The sequence below is a fragment of the Pholcus phalangioides genome, unplaced genomic scaffold (genome assembly GCF_987345545.1).
Source record: "Pholcus phalangioides strain wild (caught in Gottingen) unplaced genomic scaffold, Ppha-v1.0 ptg000003l_1, whole genome shotgun sequence".
Classification (NCBI taxonomy): Eukaryota; Metazoa; Arthropoda; class Arachnida; order Araneae; family Pholcidae; genus Pholcus; species Pholcus phalangioides.
The window spans coordinates 42,286,824-42,313,374 of record NW_028301596.1 but is presented as its reverse complement, the minus strand read 5'-3'; the positions used below and the strand labels follow the sequence as shown (position 1 = coordinate 42,313,374).

The 26,551-nt window shown below is 37.3% G+C and overlaps 1 long non-coding RNA gene across 1 annotated transcript in view; it reads right to left on the bottom strand.

Moving 5' to 3' along the window:
• Positions 1 to 7,312: 7,312 nt before the first annotated feature.
• The window catches only part of LOC149088629 (uncharacterized), a 32,939-nt gene continuing 13,700 nt past the window's right edge, over positions 7,313 to 26,551 (bottom strand). Inside the window, exons 3-4 of the long non-coding RNA XR_016194912.1 lie at positions 17,937 to 18,033; positions 7,313 to 7,447 (exon numbers count right to left, since the gene is read on the bottom strand). This is a non-coding gene — a long non-coding RNA (uncharacterized LOC149088629). The remainder of the gene's footprint in view (positions 7,448 to 17,936; positions 18,034 to 26,551) is intronic.

Below are 26,551 nucleotides of genomic sequence, written 5' to 3'. Positions count from 1 at the left end.
GCAAATTTCCATGCAACTGTTACGGGCTGATATTTTTTGATACATTTTTAAAAGCACAATTTTTAGTAATTGGTAATTTTTGATTGTGGGGTTGGAAGGGGGGGGGGGGGTGAAGACGTTCAAAAATCTTAATTTTTTTATTTTCCCCAGTAACCATTTCTGTGAGTTCAAATATCGCTAAGAATTCCGCTCTTTGACGTTCATGCAATTATTTTTCATATTTTATCTGAATTTTTGAATGTACCGTAGAATATTAATTGCGCTTCGACATAACGATGTTAATACGGCACCATACAACTATACTATTCTAACTGGAAAATTTAAGAGAAATAACGCCATCTGTGATGAGTTTTTGTTAACTCACACAGTTGTTGGAATGATACGAGTCTATTCATGTTATGAACTTAAAATTGGTATTTTTAACAGATTTTAAAATATTATGAAATATTTTTTTAAAATTCTTTGTGATTATTTACTTGTTGATTTAATTCCTGTTAATTTGTTTTTATGTATAAATTTTTTATATAAAATTTACAAATTACTCGGATGTAAGTTAAATCATATTTGGTATGTTGGACTCGACTCGGCTTTGGTCGAGTTTCGTTCTTGTACGAGATGCGCGCATGCGGCCCGCGACTTGATGTAATTGTTGTCATTTAAATTTATTGTCTTATTATTTAAGCCAACATTTTTCACAGCAAACCTGATTAACAGACTGTTTACATTCATTATTTCCAGTGACGATAGTAATTAGCTATGTTCTCATCAAACTGCTTTTTCGTAACATGTATTGCTCCTTAAGTTTGTTCAGAGAGCATTTCTAACCATTTCTGTCCGCCACATCGTTGGGCCCATTGCCTCTATATGACTTCTGTATTTGTGTAGTTAAATGCATATTTGGTGTTCTGACAGTGACGTAACTTTTTTGAAGTAAGTGCCCATTTACAATGACATCTCGAAATTGCAACCGACTTTTTTTTTTGGCTGCGCAGACTCCAATAATTCCAACGAGAAAAAAATGTGTCAATGTGTCATATGGGCTGTCCCTCATTTTGTGCTGTCCTTTCCCAACTTTTCTCCGATTTTTGAATTCGAATATTTCAGCGAATATTGCATTTAGAAACTTGTATTTTTTTGTTGGCCTCAGGAGAGAGACAGGGCAACAACCTTCGGACGTTAGAGGACGGGGGATGGTATGAAACTTCAGATTTTTTATTTTGTTACACACTGTATTTTCACTCTCAAAACCGGTAGATGGTAATCTTTGAACGCCTTTTGAGCATTTTTGAACTGGAAATCATATCTCTGCGACGGACGGTCGATGAAATAAAGGCCGCGTCAGCACTTGCAGGATACCCTATTGAAAGCCTGAGAAATCATTTGAAAACAAATCTATCTTAATTTTAAAGCCTTATATAAGCTTATTATAAGGCTTTAAAATTGCCGTATAGTGTGTTGTTGTTGTTAATTGGGATATCACCAGCCAATTAAAATTATAAAATGGAAAGAAAATGATCTCAGCTTATGTACAAAGTCAATTCTGAATTTTTATCTTCAAATTGTTTGCAGTTATCAACGTCTAAAGGACCCTTTGCATGCATACAAAGCTACGTATTTAAGGGTTAAAATATCGATGCATATCTTCTAATTATGACATACTTTTTTTATCCTGTACAGTTGCTCAGATCATATATAAGTACGTACATTAGCTCCACAATGATGGAGCTAACATATTTTATATATGATCCCACATACTTCATATACATGATGTTATTATCTTGTATATAAATGTGAAAAAGTATGTATGTCTATATGTTTGTTCTTTATAGAAATATACAATTTTAGACCGATCGTCCCAAAATTTTGTACATATACCAAATAGGACCAGAATTAAACCGTAGGTTACTTTAAAAGTTCGTCAGAGCAGGGCAAATGCCTGAAATTGGCAAAAAAAAAAAAACTCGAGCAATAATGGTTCCTGGGCTCCAACAGTCACTTTTGAAATGTTTACTTCGGTTAGCGTGGTTCCCTAACAATTCGTTTCAGACATGCACATGCCTTTACAATGGTTTCTCACTTCTTTGATGCTGCTAGTATTATAGTTCATTCCTTTGTAATGGTTTGTCACTTTTTCAATCCTCTCAGTAATCGAAGAAAATCCGGGCAGCGCCGGATATTACAGCTAGTTATTTATGATAGAAAGAGAAGAAAGTTGACATCAAATTTTGTCCTAAAGTGGGAAATTTCACATTTCAGACTTAGAAGTTAATTAATTGGAGCTATTACGATGACTGTGGCGGCTGCATCATACGGATTGCTAAGTTTCATACCGGAGTTTGTTGTTTTGAAATGAAGTGATCAACTTCAAATTATTCTTTGAACTTTTATGTATTCTAAAAGAATTTGAAAACAATAGTTTTTCAAATAAGTTTAAATTTTTTTAAAATTTTCTACCTAAGAATTAACGTTTTCAGATACTTAAAATTGAATAAATATTCAAAATTTTATCGATCAAACGCTGTTGAATCCCGTACTTACGGGACGTTCATCAACCACAGAGCACCTCCCTGCTTTCCTCGAACTCGTGCCTCAGTTTTAGGTACTTTCAAGAGGAAAGACCAAGCCAAAAAATCAATGAATAAACTTTTATAACCCACATTTGATATGTTTGGTGTTCCATACTTAGGAACACCAAACATATCAAATGTGGGTTTTGTTGCCAACAAGATCACTAAATAAGATCTTATAAATATGGGAAAAAAATTTGATTATTCTTATTTAGAGAATAGCATTAACCTTCAAGCCGCATAGCAAAAATGACTAAACTCCCTATAAAAGGCCATATCTTTTTGTAATAGACTTACTCACGATTTTCAGCAGATGAATAGTAAGGGAAATAGAGAGAAGTATTCCACATTGAAAAAAATCAACTTTACAAGATGTCGGGAATTACCAATGCTAAAATAAGAAATCTTTAAGGACGAGAGATATCTCAGCAGTGCCACTTAAAGGGTAAAATAGTTCTTTAAATTTTGAAGAAATGTTTCGCTTGCGCAAAAAATTTTGTGCCGTAGGATGAATGGAAAAAAAAAAGATAGTGACGCTTAAGATTTAAGTGGATAAGCACATTTTTTTGCAAGTTTCGTGAAAGAAATCCTTCTCAATATAAGGAATGGATACGGAGTTTAATAAAGAGAAATTTACATAAGTGGAATTACCTACTCGCGATCATGGGTGAGAGTAGGATGCCAACACATATTCGACATTGCAACAAGGTAACGCCTGAAATGAAGATAGAATTGTATTTTATGTCATCTCTAGCACAGGCACACACGTTGCACGTTAACGTCATATTGTTGACCAGACAGTTGGCAAGTTTCGACTGCACCGACTATTGCACCGAAGTGATTCTTATCTCTTGGATGGTTCTCGGAGGGAGTTGACAGACTCTAATTGCATCCCAGACATCCATATAGGGATCGGGTCTAAATATCTCGCTGGTAAATTCTCAAGGGTGAACACATAGTCAGGCGACCACGAGGTACGGGATTGTATAGTAGAGACTAGCGACGAAAAACAACAATTGTATTGTTTTGTTCTACACCTCACATACTCGAGCAGCGAGACAAAGAAGAGAAAGGGGCCGTTCAAGTATTACGTCAGCAAATTTTTAGCCATTTTTGACCCCCTCCCCGTTGTCAGAAAAATTTCATCAGCACTGCCCCCCCCCCCACCTCCTAACGGATATTGGTGGAATCAGAAACGTACGCGGGGCAGAGGGGGGCTTGTGCACTTCCCCAAGAGGAATTTTTTTAATGTAAAAAACATTTAAAATAAATTAGTTCTGGAGAAAATACCTTTATATGTTATTGTAATCAATTTCTGTTAATTTCAATGCTATTTGAAGGGCAAGAACTCAAAATTTCTCTTTAAGAAATTCATTGCGACCCATCTTTTAAGTCATATATGGTAAACCCTTGATCCACGGACCAAATGTGTCCCTGATGTGGCTTTCCCCTCAAACCCAATTCTGTAAAAATGAACTAAGCGGCACATTTACAGATCGCTTAAATGACCCGTGGCACAATTCCAAGAGCATTTAAATGGCTCGTGGCACATCCAAAGATCACTTAAGCAACCCGCGACACAGTTACAGAACACTTAAACGATCCGTGGCACGTTTAGAGATCCCTTGAGTGACGTGGCAGAATTTTAGAGTACTTAAGTGGCCCCCAGTGCGGTTCTACATCACTCATGTGTTTTACCCGCGGAACATTCCCAGAATTGAGTGATCCGTGACATAATTACGGATCACTTGAGTGATGCGTTGCACAGTTCCAGAGCACTTAAGCGGCCCGGACACATTTCCTGAGCACTTGAAGGATCTGTGAAACATTTATTAGAGATCGCTGAAGTTGTTCTGTAAGGGATTTATCATTAGAGAGAATGATAATACACTAAAAATGGTACATATATACAGTGTATACAAACATTGAGTACATGTGCTTTGCCCCCCCCCCCGGAAAATGCTTGACCCCCCCCCCCTCCACCCGTGGAAAAAGTTGAAATGACGGCCCTGGTTACGCATCTCCGTACGGTGGCGCCGCCAACTTGGAAACTGTAAAGTAGAATTTTGTAGAATTTCGGCAGACCTATAAATATAAGGAGAATGAGAATAAGGGATAGCAGATGGAGATGCCAGATTTGAGAAGAGAGAGACTGAATGAAAAGTCAGTTGTGATTGAACTTAGCGAGAAAGTTGTGAGCTCTCTCTGATTAGCCTGTAATTAAGGTGTATAAATTGCTGTTCTGTAAATAAATCTGTGTTTGTCCGTCGAACCGCTTCTTGTTTCGCAAACTCGAAGTCTTGTGAAAAATTATCCGGAACAATATGCGTGGACGTCTGTCTTCCATCACCCCCAACGCCTTTTTTTCCTTCCTTGTCGCGATACTTGGACCTTGTATCTCTTCGCTCCTCTATAACCGTAGATTAAGATGTGCCCGCGTTGCGATTGTGTGTGGTTTGTTTAAATCTCCCACCAATATGTACGGATGTCACGAGATATTTCATTGCAAGCCAGGTAACACGCAGTAGGTAAACGTCAAACATGGATGGATCCACGGACAGACAGTACATCAGGGGCGGCTCATAATGAAGGCGCCCCCACCCCACCCCAGGAAAATTTCTAGGCAATCTCAATTTCTCAAAACTGATATATATTTTGTGGGATTTATTACTGTCTGATTGAAAAAGAAATACTGTGAAGCCAAATGTAGTTCCTATCTGCAGATTGGAATTATTTAGAACTGGTGGTCGCCCCAGGTTCGGTAAGTAAAGAACTTGCTTCTAACGTTCTATACCCGGATTCGAACCCGTGAACTTTGATCGTAGCCTTCATAGTGGAAGATGAGCATCTTACCACGGCGCCACTCGGGCGCTTTCGCACCTTCCCCGGCGTGCTAGTCTCCGTGCCTAAGTGATATAGTAACTTGATAAATTTCCCATATTTGTGGGGAAAAATTGGCTAAAATTAATCCGCGAACGAATACGAACGATTTAGTTTGCACAGAAAGACAGGATTTTATTTTGAATAACAGTTTTATATATATTGCCAGAATAGTTACGGTTATTTCCAACTGATAGTGCTAAAGTTGAAAATATTTTTATCTGCCGATAACTAATTATTTTGTCATTGAGATTTTTCGGTATTAAAAAAATGCATGCTCTTTTTGAGAAAACGTTACTATACGCTCAATGTTAAAAAAATACGTTTACAGATCGTTCAAATGTTAAACGAATACAGTTTTTAAATATTTTTCAATTTTTTTTTTTGAAAAATGTTATCCAAGTTATTTTCTTTGTTCGCCTAATTTGCTTTTGTTCTTTGGTTAAGCCTTAGTTTCCCAACCTTTTTTGTCCCATTGTCCCCTTCTTCAGAATTGTTTTTCCCATCGCCCCCCAACGCAATCTAACTCATAGGCTTCTATGTTATACTCGTAGCTTCTACCGCCCCCCCCCCTGGAACATTCCATCGCCTCCAGGAGGGTTTACCGCTCACGTTGGGAATCACTTGGTTAAGCTAATGACGTCCTAACTACGGCCCGCGAAACAGATGCGGCTGCTTAAAGGTTCTATCCGGACTGCCGCAGATTTCAAAACAATGGTATAGAAGTTTTCAATTTCAGTGCTTTCAAAAAAATTCATTGAAAGGGTTGTTCCATTTTTTTTGTATATAGAGAATATAGTCGTGAGAATTTAAATATATATAAATTGATTTAAAAACCTTTACATACGCGCAAAAAATAAACAAAACGAACATAATATGCAATTGAGCGAGAATTTTTTTCTATCTGAACAGACGTATTGAAAATAAACTTTTAAACACAAATTATCAAATTAATTAGGATAAAAATCATTATTGTGAAATTTATATTTGGTATCTTGGAATGTGTGAAATTTTGTTTGGCACCTCCCAGGATATTTGACCACGAGCCGCCACTGCGGAGAGACTTGAGTTGCGTTTCGTGGATTCTGTACATTGAAGGCCACGATCGCAACGGAGTTGTGCTTGGGCGCAAAAGAATAATAGAAAGAAAGCCTAAAGTGTCTGAGTGTTTATTACCCCGTGGTCAAAATTCACGTGTGCCATAGAATGGTTCCCTCTTGTTTAAAATGTGGTTGGTTAACCACTTGACAGCATCCGCTTCTTCCCGCGCATACCACGGACGCAATAATAATATATAGATATACAGTATACTCTTGTAATATATATATATAATCACATAGATACATAATCTATCTAAAAGCTAGATTACTTAAATTCCATGCGAAAAAAAAAATCAAATAAGGGCTTTTTTAAAAAAAAATTAATTTCAAATAAAGGTGAATAAAAATTTCAAGATTTAAAAAAATATGTATGAATTCCTGTTATGCCGACTCATAGACCGATGAATAGTAAAATCAAGAAGCGCTGTAGAGTCTAGACCAGTCAACGCTGGCATGACGCATCCACGAGAAAAATTTCATTTACCCGAGCGAAAATTGACCACACAAATTATAAAATTAATTAACTGTTAAAATTTATGTTAGTACTTACTTTAAATAACGAAAACTGATATAGAACCATTTTTTTTTCAAAAAAATTAGAGATTAAATTTATTAAATTGAATTTCAAAGATATTGTTGATTATGACTGCGTTTATTTCATATCAGTTGGCTTCTTATTTAACTGTTTTAATCTGCATCCCGTTGTCTTTAGTAAACATAAATGACGGCAGATGTCACTTTTCGCAGAATAAAATTTCCCCACAGTAATTTCACAAGTCTATTTCGACGATTTAATTACTGAAAATAACTGTCAATAAAATTGATACAAGGCAAAATAATTCAGAATTTCAACTCGATTATCTCCTCATCTTTTTATTCCGATCGACATCCGTATGAAACCTGAAAGAAAACAATTGCGGAATTTATAAATTGTGAAAAGAGATGAATCGATTCAGAATCGATAATAAAAACATTTAATGGGGTTAGTAAACTTAATTAGTAATTCATAATAAATTTTTTAGATAGACATTTTTTGACTGATGTTTTCGTGTGAATCGAAAACATTTTATGGCAATTTACTGAGAGGGAGACGACATGTCGTGATATTGATTCAAACACGGATTGATCACGCCAATATCGAACTCATACTTCTGTCGTTTTCCCACGAGTCTTCAGAGGAGTTGGTCAATAACGACTTTGAGTAATCGAATCAATTTATACACTGTGTGGTGAAAAGATTCACGAAAAAAATGCCACGGCGTATCAATTGTACAGTACCAACTGAGTAAGTCTCATGAGGAAATCGCTTTTGTAGTGCTTGACTAGAAGAAGAAGAAGAACGCTATACAGCAACAAAATTTACAATGTCAGAATTTTTGAAGATAATCTTTATAGACCAATGTACATTTTTTTCCTATTAACCCCTTCACGTAGCGGCAGTATAGATGCTACTTTCGCCCTCACCCTTTCTTTTTTCTTACGATCCCTTTATTTCTCTCTCTCTTATAAATATATCGCAGAGAGGTACAGTTGAATCCCGTTTTAACGAATACCGATATAGCGAAAATCTCGTTTTTTACGAACATGTTTCTAATCCCCAGATAAGTTTACATAGGAACAATGCAAAAAAATAAATAAAAAAAATGGAATTCCTTTATAACGAAGTGATTTTTCCGGTCTCTCGGAGTTCGTTATAACGGGATTTGACTGTATATTATATGTCGGGGACGATCATTAATCATGAGTACAGAAAGAACGAGGAGGGAAAAAACCCGTTTATAAAAAAGGATCACGATGAAGCTTCGTGATTGTGAGGAAAAAGCAGGGAGAGCTGGTTTTTGGATTTTTTTCATTTGAGTTTGGACAAGATGTCTCGTACGTGACCGTTAAGTGGTTGAAGACAGTGGGTATTCAACGCTTCGATATCTCTCTGAGATGGGAAGCGGGGTGTGTCCGGTCTTCAAAGGTCAAAGGGTAGTCCGGGACGACAATGTTTCGAGTTAATGATTTTAAACTGTGTAAAATTAGATTTCAGAGCCATTATTCGGACATTTGCACAGAGCGAGGGTCACGGTTTGTCTGGAAGAGGGCATTTGGATTGCCACCAACCCGACCGTAATTTAAACTTTCTTTTTCTTCCTTTCAAACCGAGCACAACTCAGGTCTATCGTAATTGGCCATTTACTACCTAGTGAGTCGTGCCGGAAGTGTAAGTATGTGTACCTTACAGTCTGAGCGCGTATATTGCTGCGCCTGATTTGTCAACGCTGCCATCTATATTTCAGAAGTGAAGTGTAATTGAATATTTGTACCCCTTTCAGGCCGGTTGCTCTCTTTGTGGGGAGGCTTTTTTAACGTGGAAATCGGACAAGGGTCAGCAGAGTACCGGTCTCGGACAGTAGAATTCGAAAAGATAAGACGTTTGGAAGGCTGCTCTAGTTTTAGCAATACTTTTAGTTTATGTGAATAAAGCTGTTTATCTGTTCTCGAATCTTCGTTCCTGTGATTGTCTACCCATCCCCAAGTCCTCGGCGAAGAACCCTGTTGAGATCCGAAGGAACGAATCTGGTAACAGAGGTTCGATGAGTGATCCGACGGTGCGACATAACTATATGTTACCACCAAAGAGGGAACTTTGCCAATTGACCCAGAGTTTTGGCCAACGTCCGAATTGCAGAAATGATTCAGATTTTGGCCGGCCATTTCGCGAAGAGGGCGGAGATCGCTGGTTAGCGCAGATGTAAGACGGGCCGGTAGGAGCGAAATCCATTTTTTAATTGCTAACGTGTGATACATGTCTACATATAGAACCGGACGTTACCGTCCCACTCAGTATAGATATAACTGGGTGAAACGGAAATAAATCCAGAGCCGAGAGCCAGCAGAGTCAGGTTCGAGGGGTGGCGCCAACCCTCTTAATGCCCGTCATGTGGTTTTGTGCTGTATCTGCAGAGCTATAGCCTTCAAGCGCAGAGAGCAACAGGGCTACAACAATACAATTATTCAATCGTTACACTTCACTTATAGTTAGAAAAATTGATGGCAGATGGAAGCACTACACACAACAAGCATTACACAGAAACTAAACTTCACGTCAGGTTCACTACACATACACATTTCAACATGTGCCAGTTCGTTAGAAATTCCGCAGAGGAATTTCACTCAAAACAAACTTTCAAAACGCAGAATAATCAGATACGATATGTTTAACCCCTTTTAGATCTCAAAAAAGCCAGCTAATGACGTCAGTGCTGCCAAATGTTACAAGTTTCTTAGTGCAGAAAATTCCCAAGTCCCGTCGCTTGTGGGGGGTTTCTGCATTAAACAAATATTTCAGAGACGCAGAATGGGGAGGGGGGTATGAAAAACGTTTTGGCAGTGGGTTTCTACCCAAAACAAAGCGTCAATCACAAGAAACCAGTATTTACTCAATTTCGAATTTTTTGTCATATATGGGGGTTTCTGAAATAAGCGCTTCATTTGAAATTCACACATAATACAACAGGCAAAAAAGCCTGCTGAATCGTATGCTTACAAACACGGAACTGCGAAAGGCTCTTAAATACATAACAGTAATTCCTCAGAAAGAAACTTCATGCTATATACAAAGCACATATAAGGCACATTCAGACAGGCACCAATTCACTAAAAGTTTCTCAGAAGAATATTTCTAAAGTGCATGTGCGATTCAGCAGTAGTAGTAGTTAAACACGGCAAGTAGTATACCGACTTTATATTGGCTTTATACTTCAATTCTAGCTAAAACACACCTACGAAAACTATCCATGTGAAAACTAACCATAAAATTTTGGTTATAAATTCATTTTAATCATCTTCCCTTGCATGGTATTAGAAAATATACGCATTTATCGGAAGCTTTTAAAATAATCCTTACCACGAATAGCAATAATACCCTTATATCGTTGACGGCTTGTCAGGATTCAGGATCTGAATATTAAGCTTTATCTGATAGAAAATTAAGGCAGCGTCAGGCTTTTCCTCGTTAGTTACTGTTTTAAAGAAGTTAGAAATCAGTTCTTCTTCTGGGTTTTTCCCTCTCAATTTTGTTTTTTTTTACAAACTTCTCCACGAACCCCCAAACAACAGGTTCTGTTTTTGAAAGCTTCTTTTGGGTTACGAAGAAAGTGAAGGACAAAATGGTAAATAATAATAATGAAAAACAACAACAACAACAACAAAATTCCGGATGGAGAAGTCATTTCCAGATGTTCGTAATTGAGTACATATCGGGATTAAGCTTGAGACAAGAAAAGATGGGGTTTTTTTTTCTTTTGATCCGAAAGTTTTTGGCTGTGAGTTTGACAGCGGCTGGATTAAGGTTTTCTTCCAGCTTTATTATTACTTTCATTCCGGAAAAAAACAAACTAAAAATTCTTTACAAAATTCAACTTATTGTTCGTATGTTTGAAGTACTTTTTTCTTCTGTCAGCAGTTTTGTTCAGATCCCGAACAGAATCAAACCATTGGTTGAGAAATATACTGTATATAGAATGTAACATATTTTCTTGTTTACCGCGGTATAATCTGCGGATTAGCATCGGAATTTCTTGGTGCTGATTATTGCAAACAGGGCGTATGATATTTTACTGGTGAATCGTTGAACCTTGAGGTATACTTCCAAATAGGAAAAGTATTCAAATCACGTGTAGTACTCAGATATGAAATTTACATTGCAAGGGGATTGTATAATTGCGGAAATAAAAATGTTAACTTTTTATACGGACACCCAAAAACCCAATAACAGCGTTATTGCCCTGCCACTCCTGATGCCAATAAAAAAAGAAAAAAATTAAATTCCACGTTTTTAAGTGCTATATTCATCGAGATATTCGAATTCAAAAAACGGAGGAATGTCGGGAAGAAATGGCGTTGAAAGCGGACGAAACGGTTTAACCGTACTGTTTAGACATTTTCTCGAATTTCTAGAAAAATGCTGGGCGAATAGTTCGAAATTTCAGTCATATATACTTTTTTTGGACTTTTACCAGTGAAAATTTAGTCACGAGTGCAGTTAGGGGACCAACAAAAGATTAAATGAGAAAAAGAAAAACGTTTTTAAATCAACCCTGTATCAGAAAAAGCTGCAAAAGGAAACGAATATTGCACTAATTTTGTGCAATACTTGTTTAAATTTTCGTGAGGATAGCACCTATATTCATAGAAATATAAATGTATTCGTTGTTTTTGTAGTCTAGTCGTTAACCCAGAAAGTGAAAGGACGGGGGTTCAATTCCCCGCAAGAACAGGGAGTTGAATATCCTCTCTTTTCTAAATATATCTTCGCATCAGCCAGCTGTTAAGACCATTTGTATGGATAGCGGAGAGTGATATCATCCTCGGATAAATGTTTTCTATTACAATTACAATTTCCATTGCATGAGTTTTGCTCATAACATGTTGAGTTTTGAACCAATTTTTACGAAATTTACCGAAAACATGACGCTATATCTGTGGTGTTTGGTCAGAACACGATAACTAGATAAAAAATTTCATTTTTTTTGGAGATATCATATTCTGACCAAACACCACAGATATATGAGGCAGACTTTATAGAAATTTGAAATGTGACAAAAGATTATTCAATGAGGTATGTGTATGATGAGGTATGTAAATGATCACATTAATTGCGCATGCGCCGGAAATATAATTTTTTTTTTCTTTTCATAATTTGATTTCCAGATATATAGTGATATTCCAAATGAATGTGATGAAAATTCAGAAAGATACACGCGATATTGTGAGCAGTAATTTCGAAACTTGCTAAAAGTAACTCAATAAAATAAGCGATTTTCCACAACTTGGTGTATACGGTTATTTTCCGTTGCTTGATTATTTTGAGAATGAGCTCACAGCATTATGCGAATGAGCGAAGAGGCGTGTATGTAAGAAACGTGTTTTACCATAACATATGTGTATGATATCAAATTAAACAAACTATATTAAAAAATGAAAGAACAGCAAATAATCATATACCAATTTGTGGAACATCCCTTATTATTCAGTTACTTTCAGAAAGTTTCGAAATTACAGCTCAAAATATCGTTTATATATTTCTGAATTTCCATGACATTCAGCTGGAATTTTTTTTATACGTACTTACTACTATATACGGTGTCCTGTAAGCGCTAGCACGGCCTTTACCTCATCAACCATCTATCGTAGAAGTACAATTTTAGATTAAAAAATGCTCAACAGGCGTTTAGAAATTATCCTGCCTGTACCACTTTTGAGAGTGAAAATACAGTGTCACAAAATGAAAAATCTACATTTTTATACGGCCCCCCTGCGTTCTAACTTCCAATGAGAAGGCTGTTGTCCTGTCTCTACTGAGTTAAACAGAAAAAATGACATTTTTTTAAGTGCGATATTCGTTAAGATATTTTAATACGACAGACGGCTGATGATACAAGGACCGTGATAGCAGTTACAGGATACTCTGTACATCTGGCAATCGAATTATGAGAAACACAATTTACATTTCTTGCCCAATCAATGGTTATTGAAAAAAGTACTCATATCTCATTGAATAATGATTTGTGTCACATTTTATATTTCTATACATTATGTCTCATGCAAAGCGCCATGTTTTCTGAAAATTTCGTAAAAAGTGGTTTAAAACTCGGCATGTAATAAGTAAAAATCATTCGATGAAAATTGTAAATTATAGGAAACATTCATATTCCCGTAAAGCAGCTTTTTCTGATACAGGGTTGATCAAAAACGGTTTTTCTCATTTAACTTTTTGTTAATTTCCTAATGTACTCGTGACTAAATTTTTACGGGAAATGGTGAATACTTATAAACGGAATACATGACCGAGAAATTTCAGAATGATTTGCCCAGTATTTTTCACGAAATTCGAGAAAAAATGTCTGAACCCCAGAATTAACACAAACTTTTGAAAACTGTATAAGGCACTTTGGAACCAAGCGTTTCAATTTTCTCCCAGTTCTACAATCAACATTTTCTAGAAATTTATAGAATATCCATATCCCCGTATTTTCCGGTTAAAGACAGATGACAGCACTACTTAAACACATAACAAGTCATTGAAACAAACTTCATGTCTGTTACACATCACACACGCACGTAAATTCCATGGAGGAATACGGAGGTGCACGGGAACTCCAGTAGTAGTAATAGTGGTATTTTCTGGTTCCATAATTCTGTCGTGTTTGGTCAGAACATGATATCTCCAAAAAAATGGCTTTTTGATCTAAAAAAAAAGTCTTGCTAATTATAACTAATTAGAAGTAAGATAAATGGACAAATACGCGCGTACGACTGAATAACATGCTGGTGTTATGATATTTTGATTGGTACAGTTAAACCTCGATAATGAGTCACTCTTGGGAGAGCAAAAATATGACTTGATAAGCGGAGTAGGCCATAGCTGTGCCAGTTCCTGCCTGAGGATAATTGGGACTTCCAAAGAGTGATCCGGTAAGTGGAGTGACGTGTTAACCGGGTGACGCACTAACGAGGTTTGACTGTATTTCTGTGCATACTTTAATTTTGATTTTTGAATGACAATCAAAATGCTTATATCTCCAAAATGTGATTTTGGAGTTATCGTGTTCTAACCAGACACCACAGAATTATCAAACGAATAATATGTTAAAGCTAGTATCAGTTGAATAAAACGGAATAACGTTGTAAAAACAAACATATATTATGCGAAGCGACATATTTAAGAAAGAAAATAACTATTCGGAATAAAAACAAACATGATAGAAATAATTTTCTCACGTTATTCACGAACGCGTACATTAGTCCCAGAGGGTACACGAAAATAAATAAATAAACCAACTCTAGTAAATATGATAACGATAACTTCGAGAAGTGAAAAAATAAGAAAAGAACACTTTAAAAAAAAATAATAATAATAATGTGTCGCGCCCCGAAATTTCAATCGAAAATCGAAAAAAATATAAAATAAAATATGGATTTCTTCATTTTCCCCAACACCATCTTTAAAAACAAATACGACTGCCAAACTGTCTTTCATACGTTTCATAAGCAAGGAGGGGAAAAAAAAAGCCATGAAAGCGAAAGTTTCCCCCCGTTCTCTCAATTCCAGCCTGTTTTTAAAGTTGTTTCCAGGACTTTTTTTCCCTCCCTCGTTTTCTCATAAGGGGGAAAAAAAAGTAATAATAAAAGAGTGGGGGGGAAAAATCCTGGAATAGCTTGACGAGTCAGTTGTTTTGATTTTCCGCTCAAGAAAGGAACCTTTTAACGTTAAAAATAACATTATATGTCCTGGAAAAAGAGGAGCAAAAAGATGCCGCTATCCGAGAAATTTTTTTTTATTTCTTGTGTTTTCCTTTTTTTTTGGCCTGGAGCAGCATAGTTTCTGTTCTTTTTTTCCCTTTTCCTCTCCGTCCCCATTATTTCAAGACATTTTTCTTTATTCTTCGTTGTTAAAGTTCTTTTCTTTGCTCTTTATGTATTATATATATATATTTTTTTTTCTCCTGGAGACTCCATTATAAACTTTCTTCGGAGAAAATTTTTTGGCTGACCTAAGAGAAATTCATCGAAGTTTAACCAATTCTTCCCTTCACTTGGCGCAATCTTATTCTTCTTGTCTCTATAATATACATACACGCACGTATAAGCATGTATTTTTTTTTTCTTTTCTTTTTGTATTTCTCATCCATGTGAGTATAACATCATGAATGATGTTATGAGAGTCCCGGATGAAGTATATGGCGTGAAAAAAAAAAAATCAAGATTTTTATTTTAGCCTCGATGAGGCGGAAAGTTTGAAAGTTAGTTGAAGTATTGAGTCTCATCTACATTTCAATATTATGAGTTCTTTTCTGGGAGTAATAATAATATCAAATGGGGTGATGTTTAAGAATTTATATCATGTAATATTATTAGAAATTTGAATAGTTTTTGTTTTATTTTGGTATGGCTGTTGGTATGTATTTATGGCAATCTATTTACAGTGTGTTTGAGAAATAACTACATAACTGTGTATGAAGGTGTATGAAGGAGTATCGGCAATATTCTGACCCAATATACATTTGCTGACGTACCTTTAACCCCCGCGTGGGTCATTTTTTTGTTAGAGGCTGCACATAATTTTGTTTTTTAAACGGCAATAATTAAAGGTAATTCATTTTTAAAATTTGGCGAAAACACGCACTTTAGCGATCACTATGGCAGGACTCCAAGCAGCCAATTTAGCCTATTAACGCCTTTGCGTCCTTCAGTAGAACATCTTTTGCAGACATTACGATGGTACAAGAAAAATTCTGACAGAGGAAGAACACAAACAGCAACTTCCAAATTCATTAATGGAAAAAAATTGTACCAGTGTCATGGGAGCAAATTGAAACTAAGAAACAGTGATATTAGGCACAAAACTATATATATTTTGTGTCACACGTCTTACAATTAACACAGAACTAACTAGCCTAGTTCGATAAGTTGAAAAGGGCAATTAAAATAGGCCTACAGCTTAGGAGAAAAGAAGTCTAAAATTTTTCTTTTCTTCATTAAAAGCACTAGCAGCTGCTATCGGTCGCTAGCGGAACTTCTACATGGCGCGAAAATTTGAATTTGTCCACTGGAACGCTTTCGGTTAACTGATGTGCACGTCGGTTGATCGGTATTCCGATAACTGATACTTTACTGTTTCTTAGTCCGAATCGTTCGAGCTCACGGGATGAGAATGATCCTCCGATTTATAAAATCATATGAACATTTTATAGCTGAGATTTGAATTCAAACCTCAATAGTACGAGGTAATTAAACAAAACCTCTTGATGATCATAAGTAGTATACTACCAAACACAGGCGCCTTATCCACATTCCTCTGCGGAATTTCTAACGAATTGGTACATGGCAACCATAAATATTTTTTATGGGCATTGTATGATGTTTTATAATGTATATATAGTTTTCACTTTTTACAGTTGCATTTTTAATTGTGTTGCTGTATTTTAGAAATATATGACATCCATATTTGTTATGGGCATTTTTTCTCAGTCACCTCGCTGGGCATTTTGCCTGCTATGGGTTTGGCATTTGTATTTGTATGTTGTAATACGCATGTACATGTTGTGAACCTAACGTGAAGTTTGGTACTGTGAATAGCAGTCAGAGTACACGGCTTCTTATGTGTAGTGCTGTCATCTACCATTAATTTTTCTAACTACGAGTGGATTGCAATTATAATTGCACCGTTGTAGGCCTGCTGCTGTCTGCGGCGAGACCTTTTTAGAGTGGAAATCGGCTCGCATTCACGCTTAGAAGTAGGGTACCACGGGAAACCAACTTTAGCCAAACCCCACTGTGGTGACGGTAGGGTTCAAACTCAGGCTCTTGAGATACGAGCCCTTTACTATGAACACTCGACCACCACACCGGCAGTCGACTGTATATCAGGGCTGGAGAAATCGCAAAATAATCTAGGAGCCAGAACAATTTTTTAGGCACCTTTTTTTCAAAAAGGTTCGAAATATTGATTCTTTTGCCTTTTTCATATGGCATAGAATGCGTCTCCAGCATCTTACTCATCGTATGGTGACTTTATTGTCATTTATTCATCACATTATCACATATAATTAGTTAGCATCAATTATCATTAATTCATGATATCCATTAGTTTCTGTGTTGGTTGTAGCTGTTAACTCCCGGGGTAAAGATATACTTCCAGGCACATTTTAAAATTTTTCGCCATCTTGAAGATGATGTGAGATAACTCTTAAATTATCATCATCCCTATTCTTTTATACCAACCATGGCTTCAATGCACTACTGCATTTGATTGGCAGAGCGATGATGAAGGTGGCATGAGCTGTTAAAGTGCCATCCACGGCACCCCGATGTGCCGTGGACGAGTAAAGGTTCAAGGCTCAAGGACCCTTTTTCATGTTGGCACATCTGCTGCTATAAATTCCATATATTGTGTTGCTCTCAGTCTCCACAATAAGTAACTACACAACGAAAATTTCAGGCGACAATACCCATTCTTTAGTCTCCACGGCGACATGGTACCTTGGACTTGTCCAGCCCTGCTGTATATGATATCCGCCATGTACGATTCTGCTCATATCGCTGTATACCCCTATTATTCCCTGTATACCCTTTTTTTCCTTCCCTTTGACGGTCAAAAACAGCAACAGCTTTTCAGCTAACTCATATTATGGTGTAATCATAAACATTTAAAGAAGCAATCAATGAAATCCAAGTTAAATGCGCAAATTGGATTAAGAAAACAGTTTACTTTTTAAACATCAACAAAGAATTCATGGAAAAGCTAATAAAATTTTTAATAGAAGTTACATGATTCGTTCAAGAAGAAATTTTGGCTTAATATTGCCTATTATAAGAACCTAACCTGTATTATAATTACCTCAATCGCATCTCTTAACCACATCACGAAAATCGGAAAAACTCTGCTCTTTCAGGCAGAAATAGCATCGTCTGAATCATAAATCTCGTCCAAATTGCTAAAAGAAAAATTAGAATATTCTATTATATTCCAAACGCAGTCATACACAATACATAAAATATATAACGATAATTATCCAATATAATATAATATCTCTTTTTCTTATAGATTCGCACACACAACTCGAGCACAGTTTAATCTCAGAGACAAATTCCATAATCACGCGATAATTCCTCACAAGAATCGAAAACAGAAAAAAAAACAATAACTGACACTGTAACACGGATATCAGTAACAACTATAACGGCAATTAATAATACCTCCCCGACAAGTATTTATAATCCATTTTAACGAACGAAGAAACTCATAAGTGCGCATGAAATATTCAATATAACAAAACCGTTAATTTAAATTCTCCGATACATATAAAGAGCCCTACACACTCTCGATTGATCATTAATATTCAATGTGGCAAGTTTTCGAGTAAATTTATTATTAATTTCTTCTTTCCCTCCCCCCTTCATTATCTATTGTATAACATATATTAAAAATTTAATTTTTTTCTTTTCCCCCATCCTCTCATTTATCCCAGAAAGACACACATACATATGGAAGCTAACCATAATACATCAATACTTAATGTTCCTTTTTTCCCAGGGTAAAAATGTCCCGGAAAAGTAGGGGGGAAAAAATCGAATTCCGGTCAAAGAAGAACCGAAATTAATTACAAAAAAGCCTTTTTCCACACTCTTTCTCTCTTAAAACTATTAAAAACAGTGGCGTATATACGTAGGAATTAGGAATTATACATAGGACGAGAGAAAAAAAAAATTAAAAATTGGCCGACGACGGAACAAATGGACGGAGGAGAATAATGACATAGGATCAATATTGCGTGGTATTAGTCTTTTTCCCCCCGCAGAAAACAAAATAAAAAAATTACCATAAACATAATTTATTATAAATTTTTTTTTCTTCTTTCTAGGGAAATTTTAATTTTTTCCGATTTTTTTTATGCTTTCCAGAGAATTTTCTTTGGAAATTAACGTTAAAGTAGCGGGGACCAGTCAAGAACTACTCTAAAGTCATTACATAGTAGATTTATTTAAAGAGAGATATGCAAATTTTTCCTTGGTGTGAGTGATAATTTATCAACTGTTAAATAAATGGGAGGAAACATATGTTATGAATTGTCCAATATATATATTTTTTTAATCTACCTCTGTCACACTGAACTACTTTGTATGTTTCGCATACCCGCTACAGTAGTTGATAAAGTTGGTTGTAAATAAAGATAAATGGGAATTTATATATATATATATTTGAAAATTTGAGTAAATTTTAATCATATTTGTTTTTGAAAAAAAAAATGCGGGAAATTTTCATTCAAATATTTTCAACTATGAGGAACTTTATTTTTTTCCTTTTAAAGTAAATTAAACGACGGACGTTTTTTCGATGTTTTTCCTCAATGGGTAATGACTGAAAGTTCATTAATCACTGATTCTCGTCGACCAGCAAATTAAAGTAAAAATACACTCATTGCCATAAAAATTTGCGCACCAAGAAATAATTGTGGGATCGAAACGAAAGTTGGCCTGAAGGAAATAGTACAGTCGGGCAGATATGCAAATGATTAGAAATGCAGCGTGATTGCGCATTGCGTAATGCCACTAGAGGGCGTTGAACTTCCTTCTCCTTGGAGTATAAAACAGGTAAGCAGAGCTTGCTGGAGTGTATTTAATCGTTTGCAAAGGAAATGCTGAGGTAGACATGCCGTTACGCCGCCGTCTAAGACCATATGAGCAGTTGTCAGAGTTCGATAGGGGAAGAATTATCGGGATGATGGAAGCTGGGTGGTCAGCTCGGCGAGTAGCTCGTCAACTAGGCCGTTCTGCTTTTACTGTCAGGAGGTGTTCGGACCAGCGGACAGAAGGGACGTCATTTACACGGCGACCAGGTTCAGGACGCCCTCGACAGACCAGTCGTCGAGAAGACCGTCACATCATCCGAAACGCACGCATAGAGCCAACTGCCTCATTGGCCGCTATCCAGACACAGGCAGCAGCTTCACTATGGGCCCCTGTGTCTTCCCGAACCATCGCAAGGTGCCTGGCTGAAGGACATCTGGTATCGCGGCGCCCATTACGTGTGCTGCCAATGACACCCACCCACCAACGCCTCCGTTTGGAGTGGTGTCGAGCACGACGGGATTGGACTGCAACGGAATGGAACCAGGTCGTCTTCAGCGACGAATCGAGATTCAACTTGAGCAGTGATGGCAATCGTGTTCGTGTGTGGAGGCCCCGTGGTGAACGCTTCAATCCTGCCTTCGCTTTACAGCGACACACCGCTCCCACAGCTGGTGTCATGGTATGGGGTGCCATTGCTTACGATACACGGTCACCCCTAATATTGATCCATGGCACAATGACAGCCCAGCGGTACGTCCATAACATCCTTCAGCCACATGTGTTGCCTCTCATGGCAGGGCTCCCAGGATCCATTTTTCAACAAGACAATGCTAGGCCACACACAGCAAGGATGTCACAAGACTGCCTCCGCCACATTACCACCCTTCCCTGGCCTGCTCTATCCCCAGATTTGTCACCAATCGAGCATATCTGGGATCATTTGGGACGGCAAGTTGGACACCCTACGAGGTTGGTCGAACTAGAGGCGCATTTACAGCAACTGTGGAACGAGATGTCTCAGGACATCATACGGAACTTGTATGCCTCAACGCCCGCTCGTATCACATCGTGCATTCACACTAGAGGGGGTCCAACAGAGTACTAAAACTTCTGTTCATCTGTACTTTTTTCTGCAATAAATGATCCTTTTTCTTGGATTTTCTAATCACTTATTTATATCAACGTAGTACTTACATGTGTAAAATTTCGTTTCATTTTGACGACTTCCTCTGGGTGCGCAAATTTTTATGCCAATGAGTGTATATATAAGGAATATAACACTTTGATGAGAGAATAATAGAGTATATAAAGAATAATTCTTTATCAAGAAGGAGCCGTTCAAGTATTACGTCAGCAGATTTTTAGTCATTTTTGACTCTCTCACCCCCTTGTCAGCAAAGTTTCGTCAGCTGGCTGCCCATTACCTCTTCATGCAGTAATTCCCAACGTGGGCATTAACGGTCCCTGGGGAAAGCGATGAAATGTTCGGGGGTTGGGGGAGGGGGGTAGAAGAAATGGGTATAACATAGGATTCTATGGGTTAGATTGCGTTGGGGGGGGGCGATGGGAGAGAAAAATTTCTGAAGGAGGGTTCGATGGGACAGAAAGGGTGGGGAAATTATGTCCTAATGCATATCGAGATCAGAGACGTACGCGGGGTAGGGAGGGGGGCACTCCCCTCCTCCAGGCGATCGAAAAAAAAATTTTTATTCAAAAATGTTTGAAAAAAAATTAAAATTTCGGAAAAAAAATACCTTTATATGTTATTATAATCAATTTCTGTTAATTCCAATGCTATTCGAAGGCTAAGCACTCAAAATTTCTCTTTAAGAAATTAATTGCGAGTCTAAGCCATATATATATTAAACCCATGACCCGCAGGCCTAATGTGGCCCGTCACTTCAAACCTAATTTTATAAAAATGAACTAAGCGGCACAATGGAGTGTTTCGACAAAAGGGCACTAGTATCGTTTAAGTTTGCGAGGACTCCGATTCGAACCCCACCGTCATCATAGTGGTGCTCGGCTCAAGTTGGTTTTCTATGGTCCCTAACTTCGAGCGAGCCAATCTCTCATTCAAAATGTCTCGCCACAGACAGAAACAGACCTACAACGGTACAGTTATTCAATAAATGAACTTCACTTATAGTTACAAAAACTGATGACAGATGGCAGCACTACACATGACGAGCATTAAACGGTAACAATGTTAGGTTCACAAGTCGTACACGCACCTTCCAACATGCACCGATTCGTTAGAAATTCCGCAGAGGAATGTGCAAGAGGTGCATGCGTGGTTTAGCAGCAGTACTATCGTTTAAGTAAGCGAGAACTCCAGTTTGTAATGTCGCAGGTAATTTTTTTCTAATGAGGTTGTGAATAAATGTACTACCTTACTCCAGGTTGTCGTGAATTATTTATAGCTCTGGACAGACAAACCACATTTTCACTTGGATGATGCAGTCAATACTCACAACTGCCGAATTTAGGAACCAGAAAATCCGCACGCTATCTTAGAGATTCCGTTGCATTCACCAAAAGTGACGGTGTGTTGCGGATTTACTGCATCATTTATACTCGGTCCCTAATTCTACGAGGAGTCACGTTCTACAGGTCTAGTGACATGTTCGATCACCGGGAAGCGATATGCATTGCTGTTACAGAACGAAATTGTTCCGGCTCTGCAAGCACGTCACTGCCTTGCAGACCCAACATTTACGCAAGACGAAGCTCCTCCACACATTGCAGTGTGAGTTAAGAATGTTCTTAAAACACATTTTACAGAATAACGTGTCATCAGCCGGCACTTCCCTAATCTATAGCCTCCCCGATCCCCGGACCTCAATCCATGCGATTTTTGGCTTTGAGGGCATTTGAAACGTCTGGTAAGTCGTGACAATCCAAGAACTTTACTGGACCTTTAAGGCAATATTTCATGCCACATGCTGAACATTTCCCCGCACACACTTCGGTTAGATGTGGAACATGCCATCTTGCGATTTCACGTGCATCTGAAAATGATGGCCATCATAGGCAATATGTTTTGTTGCAGTAACTGTAAACGTTTGCTTAAATGCTTAAATGTGACATTTCTTAATAAAACGCCCTCTGGTGGTGGCATGGGCAACTACCCCCCCCCCCCCAACGCATTCCCATCAATTCACGAAGTCCTCCACAAAATTTCACAATTTTCTGATGACTGGTTTCGCCTGTAAGCTATTTTAAAATAGGGTTTTTTGAGTATGGACGCCCTGTACATAAATAATGCTTTTAATGGGATGTGAATCAAAGAGCTATCCATATACGCTGGGTACTCAGGTAACCATACTTTTTCTAAGGGCACAGTGTATTTTATTTTAACATAATCATTAGTTTTTTTATAAGCGTGTATTCGTTTTTTCGTGATAATTGCTATTATTTTGGGCTGTTGCATTTTAGTATTTTTGATGCACAGCATTTTTGATATCTGCATTTTTAATTTTTTGCCTTCCGTGCCTTTGGTATTTGTATTGTAACATAAACGGATGGGAGCCACTGTTCTAAATCACTTTCGAAAACGTTTTAAACATACGGGATGTACAACAAAAATTTATACATACTCAGAAAAAATATTTGCTTCCCAAATCTACGCCCGAGATCTTCAGACTATAGATATTATTCAAAAAATGCAAAAACGAAAAATTCTCATTTTAAATATAGATTATTCTTTGCTACACGTAACCTAAAAAATGTCCCAGAATTGTCATACCAGGCATTCAACCAAACCAGTATATGACCTGCCGACTCAATCACCATACGCACCACAACTTTCTCCCTCTGTTTAAGTGACCAAATTCTCATGGTAACGAGACTCTCTCTCTCTCCGTTTTCATTGTAAATTACAACGCGTATAGTTTGTAACTAATGGTCTTCCCTTGACTAATGGCCGTAAAAAAAGAGATAATATGAAAAGATTCCACCGCTTGTCCTCAAACTGGAAGGAAGAGCGTTACTTGATACAAGGGAAATCCGAGATAAAACTGTCTCTTCTGCCCTGTTAAGTTCAAATATTCGGGGTGTATGTATATATATATATATATTTTCGGTTATGGAATCCCGCTAAGCACAAGGTCATCATTATTTCTTACCATACAGGATATCATCTTACTGCCTACCACCCTCGGTGAAATTCCAAATGATTCTCTTCCAAGGAGAAATCATCTTATGAGATATCCCTCTTGTGAAGGTTTGGTGAAAGGTTCTAGGATTTTTTTTTTCTGGTGAGAAGCTGAAGAGAATGGCTGAATAGATTTGTTGTTATATGCATCATAATAACAATAATAACGTCTGGTTTTTGTAAGACGAGTATTCTAGTCTGGTTTTAAGAATTACGTGATCCATGTATCGATAATGAGATTCTTTCTTGAGATCCCTTGGAGAACCATTACAAAACCCCACAAACCGTTATCAGTTCTGAAGGCTCCATTAAAACGGCTATTAATGTGTAGGATGGCACATTTATGCACTTTAAAAGTCCCAGATTTAGAACTCGTGAGCAACGCCTCATCAGACGAATACTTTCAACGATAAACTTTCAGGCCATGTGCGTCTGATACTCAAATTTCATACTCATAACGTCTGACTAACAAGAGCCCCAATACGTGCGTTTAACACACGTATTGTGGTTGATTATCTTTAAAATAAAGCTATACACCCAAGATTCGCAACGATGTACACAGGACTTGATGCTAATACATTAAGATGCGAATCCAGATGTGGGGCAATCACTCGTACTTCCCAAGAGCAAGAAACAATACAATATAACAGGGAATGTTTTCCGACATGACGTTTGTCAGATCGAAAAACCATTGAGAGATTGGTTTTCACAGCTGTATGTGCGAAACGGGATTCTTTCTCACTGGCCTTACCAAACGCGAGGCCAGGTGAGAAAATAATAGTGTGGCCGAAGTCGTCTTGACAATTTCGATGCCACTTTGCCCGAATTTATATATTCTGTGGGTGAGGAGAATCGGCATCAAAAAACATATTCATTATCACAAAACATATAGGAATGCTGGAAAATATTCGTACAAAAAACACAGACAAAAACTTATAAATTAAAACAAACAAAAGTAATGAAAATTTTAAGTTGCAGAAAATTTTAAATAGATGAAAGAAATAGTTCCCAAACCAATTGAAATACGCACCTAATGAAAGAAATTGTATTGAGAACTAATGGAAATTGAGAATCAATGAATTGAAAATGAGAAAAATCATTGATAGAGATGATTCCAGCACCCATGATAATTCAGAATAAATGAAAGAAATAATTCCACAACTGATGGAAATTCAGAATTCTAGAATGGATGAAAATTCTGAATTTATGAAAGAATAATTTCAGAATTAATGAAAATTCAGTTATTTTAGCCATAAGTACGGGGCCCGGTGCGTCCGCACCTGTCGCACAATCCTAAAGGTGGCTGTGCACTTGCATGGAGAAGACTGGGCGTGCTAGGAGTATGAGAACATCACAAAGAGCCCATTTCACAAACACACCAGTAAAATCTTTCAATGGTTTTTCGATCTGGCACGCGTCTTGTCAGAAAACATTCCAGGGGTTCCATTCCTGAGGTTCCAGAACATTCCCGTCCGCAGCACTATACGTGAAAATGTATGTTCTACTTCACTTAATTAATAAAACCATCCATGCTTTCCATAACAAGTGGTTTGCGTACCGAAAATTTGGTGACTACCGATAGACGGCACCTCAACTTTTCTATCCAACGCTATCGGAAGTAAATTACTGTATGGCGATATGAGCGGAGTTGGTGAGTGGTAAAATAGTGTATTAGCCCTCCGTTCAGCAATCTACATTAGAAATAACGATAAATGACGAAAACAACGCTTTATACGTCAATGACAGCGCCGTCTAGCGGTTCACCACTTGCGTCATGTACTACTTTTTTAGGTGTTTTATAGTCTACTTGAAGTTTTGGATCATCACGTATTGTATATAAAGTTCCAAACAGTTTTCAACTGGATTTTCTCACAACCTATGTAGTCTTTGTAAGGTATAGAAACCCTTTCTCCCCTATGAACGGAAATGCATTAGTAAAGAAAGAACCGGGGCCGGTTCCCCGTTAAGTCCCTAAACCGGGAAACAGGAAGTTTAACTTTCCATATTCATACACGAGCCAATGACAAAAGCCAATTTTCAAGGGTTTTCTACAGACTATACCACACGTGTAATGCCTTTTTTTTTTGGTAATTTCTCTTCAATCTTTGTCAGCCTAGCCTTTTAAAAGGCTTACACAGTGACGCCCGGCTGTTCAAACAAAAAAAAAGGCTTTACTTCCATCCCATATCGAAAGTTTGCACCCGCATGAAAGCCGAAAACCCGAATATACAATGAAGCCATTAAAAAAAAAAAAAAAATAGAAGTGAACGTTAAAAAAAATAAAATAAAACAAAAAAAAACACCAGCATGTACCCCATTGAAACGATGGGCGTAAGCGTGAAAAATGTTCACATTCGCATCTCCGCCCTGTTAACCAAGTTTCTCCTTTTGTACGTGTTTGCGTGCGTCTACAATCATTACTATTATTTTCCATTATTTCACTATCATCATCATCAACAACAACACACGACAGGTTTTTAAAATTTATTACAGTTATTATATACGAAGGAAGAGAGAGACATAAACAATAGGCTTAGTTATATACAATGTAGTTTGGCCGTGTCCATAAAGGAATAAATGTCGTCCCACAACCCGATGCACAAGCATACACAATAAAGTCACGAATTTCCTCGTTTTTTTGCTTGTTTTTTAGTTCGCCATGTTTCACCATGAACCGGATCAAGTTCATGGGGATAAAAAACCACACACACACACATTGAAATAAA